Below are 7,009 nucleotides of genomic sequence, written 5' to 3'. Positions count from 1 at the left end.
CGACTTCTTAAGCAACTCAACTTCTTCTGTTATTTTAACATCCATACAAATCGGTTTCCTGACCATGCTGACCAGCTCCCGTTTCATCAACTACAACATTGCACTCAATATGGCGGCGGAGAAGTGACATAGTGCCTATATATGTTCGTGCTTCCGACAATCTAAATCTAGGTCACATATATAATTAAAGTCAACAAGATTACTTTGATCATTATTTAAAATTCTTTTGTTGTTTATTTTATAAATGTTGATATTTGACTACGGTAACTATAAATAATCAATAAATTTGTTTCGTGTTTTGGGGACTATTTTTATAGTAAAATTTGACGTCATGGGGCCTTGTGCATTTCAAATCTCCTCAATTGGACGGTATTTCGATTTATTTTAAGATGGTTATTTCAAGTAAAAATGGAAATATAAGGAATCACTGTCTAGTTTTGAGAGTATGCCAGGGACATCAACAATAGTGGGAAACATGGGATAATTTTAGCATAACGGGCTTCGCCCGTTATGCAAATTATCCCATGTTTCCCACTATTGTTGATGCCCTGGCATACCCTCAAAACTAGACAGTGATTCCTTAAATATATATATATATATATATATATATATATATATATATATATATATATATATATATATATATATATATATATATATATATATATATATATATATATATATATATAAAATTGACCATTTTTACAAGGTTGTTAAAAAGTTAACTTTCATAACAAAAGTCATGCCTCCTCTGCCGAAAAAATGAAAGCATAAGATGAAACCAAAAAAAAAAAAGTACAGAAGATGAAAAACTGAGAATTTACAAATAGGTCAAATTCATTTAATCAGTAAATCTCTATGACTTTAGCTATTACAGATACCGTCAAATTCACAGAAACCCCGACTAAAAAAGAGGCAACCAAGGGGAAACGTGAAATAAAATCGGTATTTTGAAATATATTGAAAAAGACCAGGAAGAGTTGCTACACCTATTCAGGCATTGGTTCTTCTGTTCAATATGCGTATCAATGAGAAAAAAGAATAAATACACATTTCGACTGGAGATTAATCGATCAATCGTGACTAGATTTTTCTTGAAGGATTTTAAATCTTGAGTGTCCCAGTATAATTGTTTATTATGGCCTACCTACCCGAGTACAGATCGATTCTATGTCTTTATAAATATGGGTTTTGCATACTGCAAAACCCATATTTATAAAGACATAGAAAACTTCACTAATAATCTGTCATCTCTTTGTGGGTGTTATTTTTTATTCAAATGTGAATGCCATTCGATGTGCACCAAGATAATTTATTGACATTCAACAAACAGTTGTATGTAAATTTAAAACAATTTTATGTCAATGGAACGATTGTCTACGTGTCTTTTTTATTAGAATAACCTACTGTATATACGAGTGTAAATTTTCTATAAGTGTTACTACAAGGGGATCATCTGTAATGCAATGCCACAAAGATCAAAACTTGATTCTCGTATTGCAAAACAAGTTTATTTCTCTCTTTTTTCACTGAAAAACTACTTAAAAGAAATTAAACGAGCTTAAAATTGAAAAATATAAAAGAAATTATTAAAAAGCAATTAATTGTGTAATCATTCATCGAATATTTGCTCATCCTTTTTATTCATGAATAAGCGTTTATGTTTATTAATAACACATTATATAAATGTCGGTATTTGAAAACCGTTGATTAAAGCTAAAAACAGTTCAAGATATTCATTCAAAATGGATGTATATAACGCAGTTATAAAAGAAAATACAATTCACGATATTTCTTTTGCCAGATAATATTAAAAAAAGTTTATACTTTAAAAATTTATTTTAAAAATATGCGTTTAATTGTGTGTGACGATCGGAATCTTGAGCAGGATCAGAAAAAGGACATTAAAAATGATACAAATTTAAATAATCAACATGCACAAATAACACAATATTGAGAACGTAATATCGGTAGGACGAGGGGTGGGGGTGAGTGTCCCAATATTAATCATATATCACTTTCAAAATGAATATTGAAAGGCGATTATCCCTCCTTCCCCACTCTTATTGCAGTAGAGTGAAACCATCGTCATGAAGAAATGTTTGATAAGACAGGAAGTCTTCTGTCAGTCTAATATGTTACCTTGCCATGAATATATTTTTATTCTGTATAGGTTCACATTATTCACAATCTTTATACACTGTAATACATGACATTTTGAGTTGTCTCTCTTACTTCTCTGATAAAATGAATGGCACATGGTGCACATCAATACTGATACCTTACAATGTGTATTAAAACAGGAGTAAATGAAGGGCATATGGTATCTAAAGGGAAATAAGCGAACACACACATAATTTAATGAATCACGAAGAAAATAATTCGTTTTATATTTTTACATCGGGTAACCGGTTGTCCAAACACATTTTAAAATTTGAATTGATCTGAAATTGCACCTCCGGCGATTTTAAATTTTATGAACATGCTCAATTCATAAAAAAAAAAATAACGCGTAAATATTAAAACTAGAGTTACTGTGAGCAGTGAGCTCACTAAATGATACCCCCGCCTCCCATGTGGTTATTACTAATGCCAAATTCCATGTTTTGCTGTGGCCGGGAAACCCAAAATATGTGTCGGATCAAAATGCAAAATAAGAAGTACACAATGGCAATATGTAATAAAAATTCTGTGAAAGTTTCATTAAATTTCACTCATTGGTATAAGAGTAGTTGCGGATAAGAGATGGATACCCTTAAGCGTAACAGACGGACGAATGGACGTACAGACAGACGGACGAACGGGCGGACGGACATACTGATTACAATATACCCTCCTTCTTTTCAAGCGGGGGTATAATCACCATATTTAAACCAAAGTTCATAAAAAGTTACATATGATCAGACTGTCAATAAAACAAGAAGCTACAGTTTTTAAGTATATGATTAACAAGCGTTAAGGCAATGGTCTTGAATTATATTTATTCTAAAGGAGTTGATGAACCCTGTAAAGTTGGGACTTTATTAAAACTCTAACAAACAAAACAACTGCTCTTGTGGAACAGATGACAAACCTTCATTTTCATTTACAAATTCTTATCGTTCAAAATAATATTAAATCAATTAAAGTGACCTAGTCCCACAATCACATTATTTACTTTCCTCTGTAATTATTCAACTCAAACAATCATCCTTGGAAACTGAGCAAGGTATTTTCCATAATCTAAAGGTTATACATATAGTAGTAAATTCAACATCTAATAAATAAATAAAATCTTAGAGAGAAACTCTTTCACAGGGTGTTTGAAATGTCCGTTTCTATTCTATTTCAGGTTACCATTTTGCATCAGCAGCATATTACTGCAATTACTACTATGGTTACTGCTACTATTACTACTACTACTATTACTATTCCTCCTACAGTAGCGCCGGGACCATCGCTGGAGCTGTTATTGGAAGCATTATTTTCCTAGTCATCGTAGCGGTCTTTCACTGTAAAAAATGTGTTTAGAGTCTAAACATTTTTCTAAACACTATTCTTGTAGACAGATTTTTAACATGTTTAGTACTTAAACACATTTATTTTCTAAACATGTTAAGGTATCCGTTTAATTTCTAAACATGTGCACTTTAAAGCTTGCGTTTACGGCCTAAACGTGTTTAGAATTTTAATATGTTAAACTACTAAAAACATGATAAAATGCAAATCAAAATTAAAGAATAATTATCTAAAGATGGTACCCTTATAATATAACGATCCTATAATAAACCAACGTAGTTATCTCTAAACAAATTACAAAGAACTTCAGAGTGATTTTATACTTATTGTTAGTTTATTAGAAATTAAATTAAAATGTTTAACATTTTATCCATCTAAGAATAAAAAATCATTTTTTCAACAAACTCATACATCCAATACAGTATGCCACAAAACCTTCGAAATACATATTTCAGTTTTCAAACTCTTTTGTGTTTTAGGTTTTGTTTTACTCATTTGTTTTCTATGTCATCGAGACCGTCCAGAATTTGAAAGTATTTGGGATATCTCAAGTCCCGAGCTTTGTAACACAACAAAGGCCCCGGTTTAGCGAGTTTAAGTTAGTAGACCCCATTATCTCCAGTCCTCTTCCAATAATTGTGTTCATAATGCTATTCTTTTCTCTGTGATGATCATCAACTTTGCTGGATCCTTACGTTTCTTGCTTTAAGTAAAATGTTGTTTTTCTGCAAAAAATAATTAGACTAAAGTAAAAAAAAATTATACAAACAAAACAAACATAATGGACAGAAATTTCAGTCTTAACAGCAAAGAAGGAAACAGTCCATGGGTAAGGAAGGCCGAAGAAACCTCAAGCATAAACATGTAATAGATAGATAACAAACAACTGTAACACAATCAAATAAAGTACAAGTTGCATAAATTTACCTTGTACATGTACCAATGATCAAATCCAGTGATTCTTTGGTCCCTAGCCTTTCTGCTGGAGGTATATGTTTTTTCTGTGTGGTCTTTCTTAAATATCAACCTCACCATTTTTCTCTATAATACACTGTAAAAAATGCGCTTAGAAAATAAACACTTCCGTTACGTGTTTTGACCTAAACATGTATAAGATTGTGTTTAACGGCTAAACACTTAGGTCTAAACGTGTGTTAGATTGTGTTGAACGGCTAAACACTTAGTTCTAAACGTGTGTTATATCTAAATGATGTTAAGATTTAACACATGTTTAGATATAAGTGCTTAGAAATTGAACACTTTTCTGTGAAGTGCAGAGTTATCTTCCCGGAAATGACGCATATATATTCGAATGATAAATAGAGCGGTTATCGAAACAAAGAAAATCCCAATGTTAGCTAAAGAAGATGGAAGAAAGGAAGTGAATGCTAATCAAAGTGATAACCATGAAGAGATTGTGAAATGCATTTAAAATGCAACATTACTGCGATAAAAGGTATGTTAACTATTATTGTTATTTTACATAAATTGACCACGATGAACTACGTAAATACACATGCGCTTGCACATGTAGTTGTAGATCAAGATTCCCTTTGGTTATATTTTGCATTCCTGAAATCTAGAAAGGAGTACATTATATAGAATGTCAATAATATCTATAACGGTATCAGTACTAAATGGTGGTTAGATGAGGTTCAATAAAAGTAGCACGATAATAGCTATCAAACAATATCAAAAAAGTTCATACAACTCCAGCCAGTGAGGAGCATATTTTGATAAAATTTGAATTTCTTTCTTACAGGATATGGTTGACATCGAACTTGAAAGCAAAAATACACGTATCAGAGGAACTGTCGTCATCTCCAACGTCACAATGACATGCCATCGTTTTTACATTTTTCAACACTTCTTACTTTCTAGAGGAAACTGAGTTTTGTGAAATCTGCTGCTTTGAACAACCTAAAAATATTCTCAAATAATGGCAGTGGATTACCTACTGACGGTCACGGATGAAAAATAATTATGCGTGTGTTGCTCAGTGAAGAATTGCTGGAAGTTAAACTTGATACAGACATGAGGAATAACTGCTTGCAAATCTGATTAAAATTAAAACCAGCATGTAAAAATAAATATTTAAAAATAATGTATATTTAATTTAAAATTCTTAATGATAAATCCATGTTTGAATGTTCATTGAATAAAATTTAAAATGTAAACAATCGTTTTTTTTTTCAGTTTTCTTGCAGGAAGACAATGAAAACATCCAAGTGTTTAATTTGTAAACATGTTTTGTAAAGTGTTTAAAGTCTAAACATGTAAGTGTTTAGGCTCTAAACACTTTCCGTTACACGTAATGAAATTAAATGTGTTTAGAATTTCAACGCATAAAAAAAAGTGTGACAAGAAAGTGCTTAGGAAAGTGTCTATCATCTAAACACATTTTTTACAGTGTAGATAAAATAATTTTCACTTATTAATTGAGTTTCATGTAAAAAACATTTTATTTACGGTATCTAAGATATCTTTGTGTGTAGAAGACACATACAACACACTACTCGAATCTCAATAATAATATAATACATGCATATTTGCTCTTTGTTGAAATTAATTATCCATAAACAAACACATAACATTATTTAATAACCTTATTGTGACTAGTAATAAGGTATGAATTAATAATGGTGTATATTAATATTGTACATGTATCTTTTAGTAAAGAATGCAAGATCCTACGATAAACAAATAATGCTGACATTGTTTACGGTAACCTCTCTCGTCAAGCTCAATTTGAGTAACTAAAATCATACAAACCTTCTAAATCAAAGTTTTCACGAAGCATCCCTCGTGTATATCACTTAATCTGCAACAGTATCTTGAATTTCTATCATTTTGATAGGATAAACGTTTTTTTCTTAATGCTGTGATTTTCTTTGTTCGACAGCCGCGCTAATTCATGTTTGAATATATCTCGATCATTTCCGGGAAGACAACTCCGTATTTCACTGACTGAAGAATGAAACACGTGTTTAATTTCTAAACGTGTTTAGGTATTAAATACTTTTGACCGAAGTGTTTAGTTGTTAAACATAATATTAAACATGTTTAGATGTAAACATGTAATGGTAGTGTTTATTTCCTAAGCACATTTTTTACAGTGTTGTTATAATTATCTGTTGTAAGAAAAAGAACCGGCCGGGAATGATCATTCAAAACACGCCTGCAGTAAACACTGTGACTACAAGTAAGAGTGTTACTAAATTAATAAACACAAATCCTTTTATTTTGAGATGAATCAGTGAAATTCAGGTGGCTTGTTTAAAAGAAGGCGTTCATTTCTTAAAATTTATTGTAAACGATGGCTAAAACACTTAAATAATAATAATAATCAGAAAGCACGAGATAAAAAGTATGAAAATTCATGTCACATATTAATTTACAAATTCATAACATCCCGTAACAGATATTAGGATAAAAAAAAATAGAGGCTGGCGTAGAAATAATTATAGTTTGATAGAGGTTTTAAACTGCTTGATAACAAAAATGTTTTTAT

At 30.9% G+C, this 7,009-nt stretch overlaps 2 long non-coding RNA genes across 2 annotated transcripts; one reads left to right on the top strand and one right to left on the bottom strand.

Moving 5' to 3' along the window:
- Nucleotides 1–4,019: 4,019 nt before the first annotated feature.
- On the bottom strand, nt 4,020–6,586 carry LOC134243970 (uncharacterized). The gene is made up of 3 exons (XR_009987151.1): nt 6,271–6,586; nt 4,426–4,539; nt 4,020–4,223 (listed from the first exon to the last, which is right to left on the bottom strand). It is a non-coding gene; the product is annotated as an uncharacterized LOC134243970 (long non-coding RNA).
- Nucleotides 4,520–5,465, top strand: LOC134243969 (uncharacterized). Its single transcript, XR_009987150.1, has 2 exons — nt 4,520–4,954; nt 5,261–5,465. It is a non-coding gene; the product is annotated as an uncharacterized LOC134243969 (long non-coding RNA).
- Nucleotides 6,587–7,009: the final 423 nt, after the last annotated feature.

This window comes from Saccostrea cucullata, unplaced genomic scaffold (genome assembly GCF_032062105.1).
Source record: "Saccostrea cucullata isolate Sc308-1 unplaced genomic scaffold, CSIRO_AGI_Scuc_v1 ctg2429, whole genome shotgun sequence".
NCBI classification, from domain to species: Eukaryota; Metazoa; Mollusca; class Bivalvia; order Ostreida; family Ostreidae; genus Saccostrea; species Saccostrea cuccullata.
Note: the sequence above shows the minus strand (reverse complement) of the source record. Positions and strands in the feature narration are given on the sequence as shown.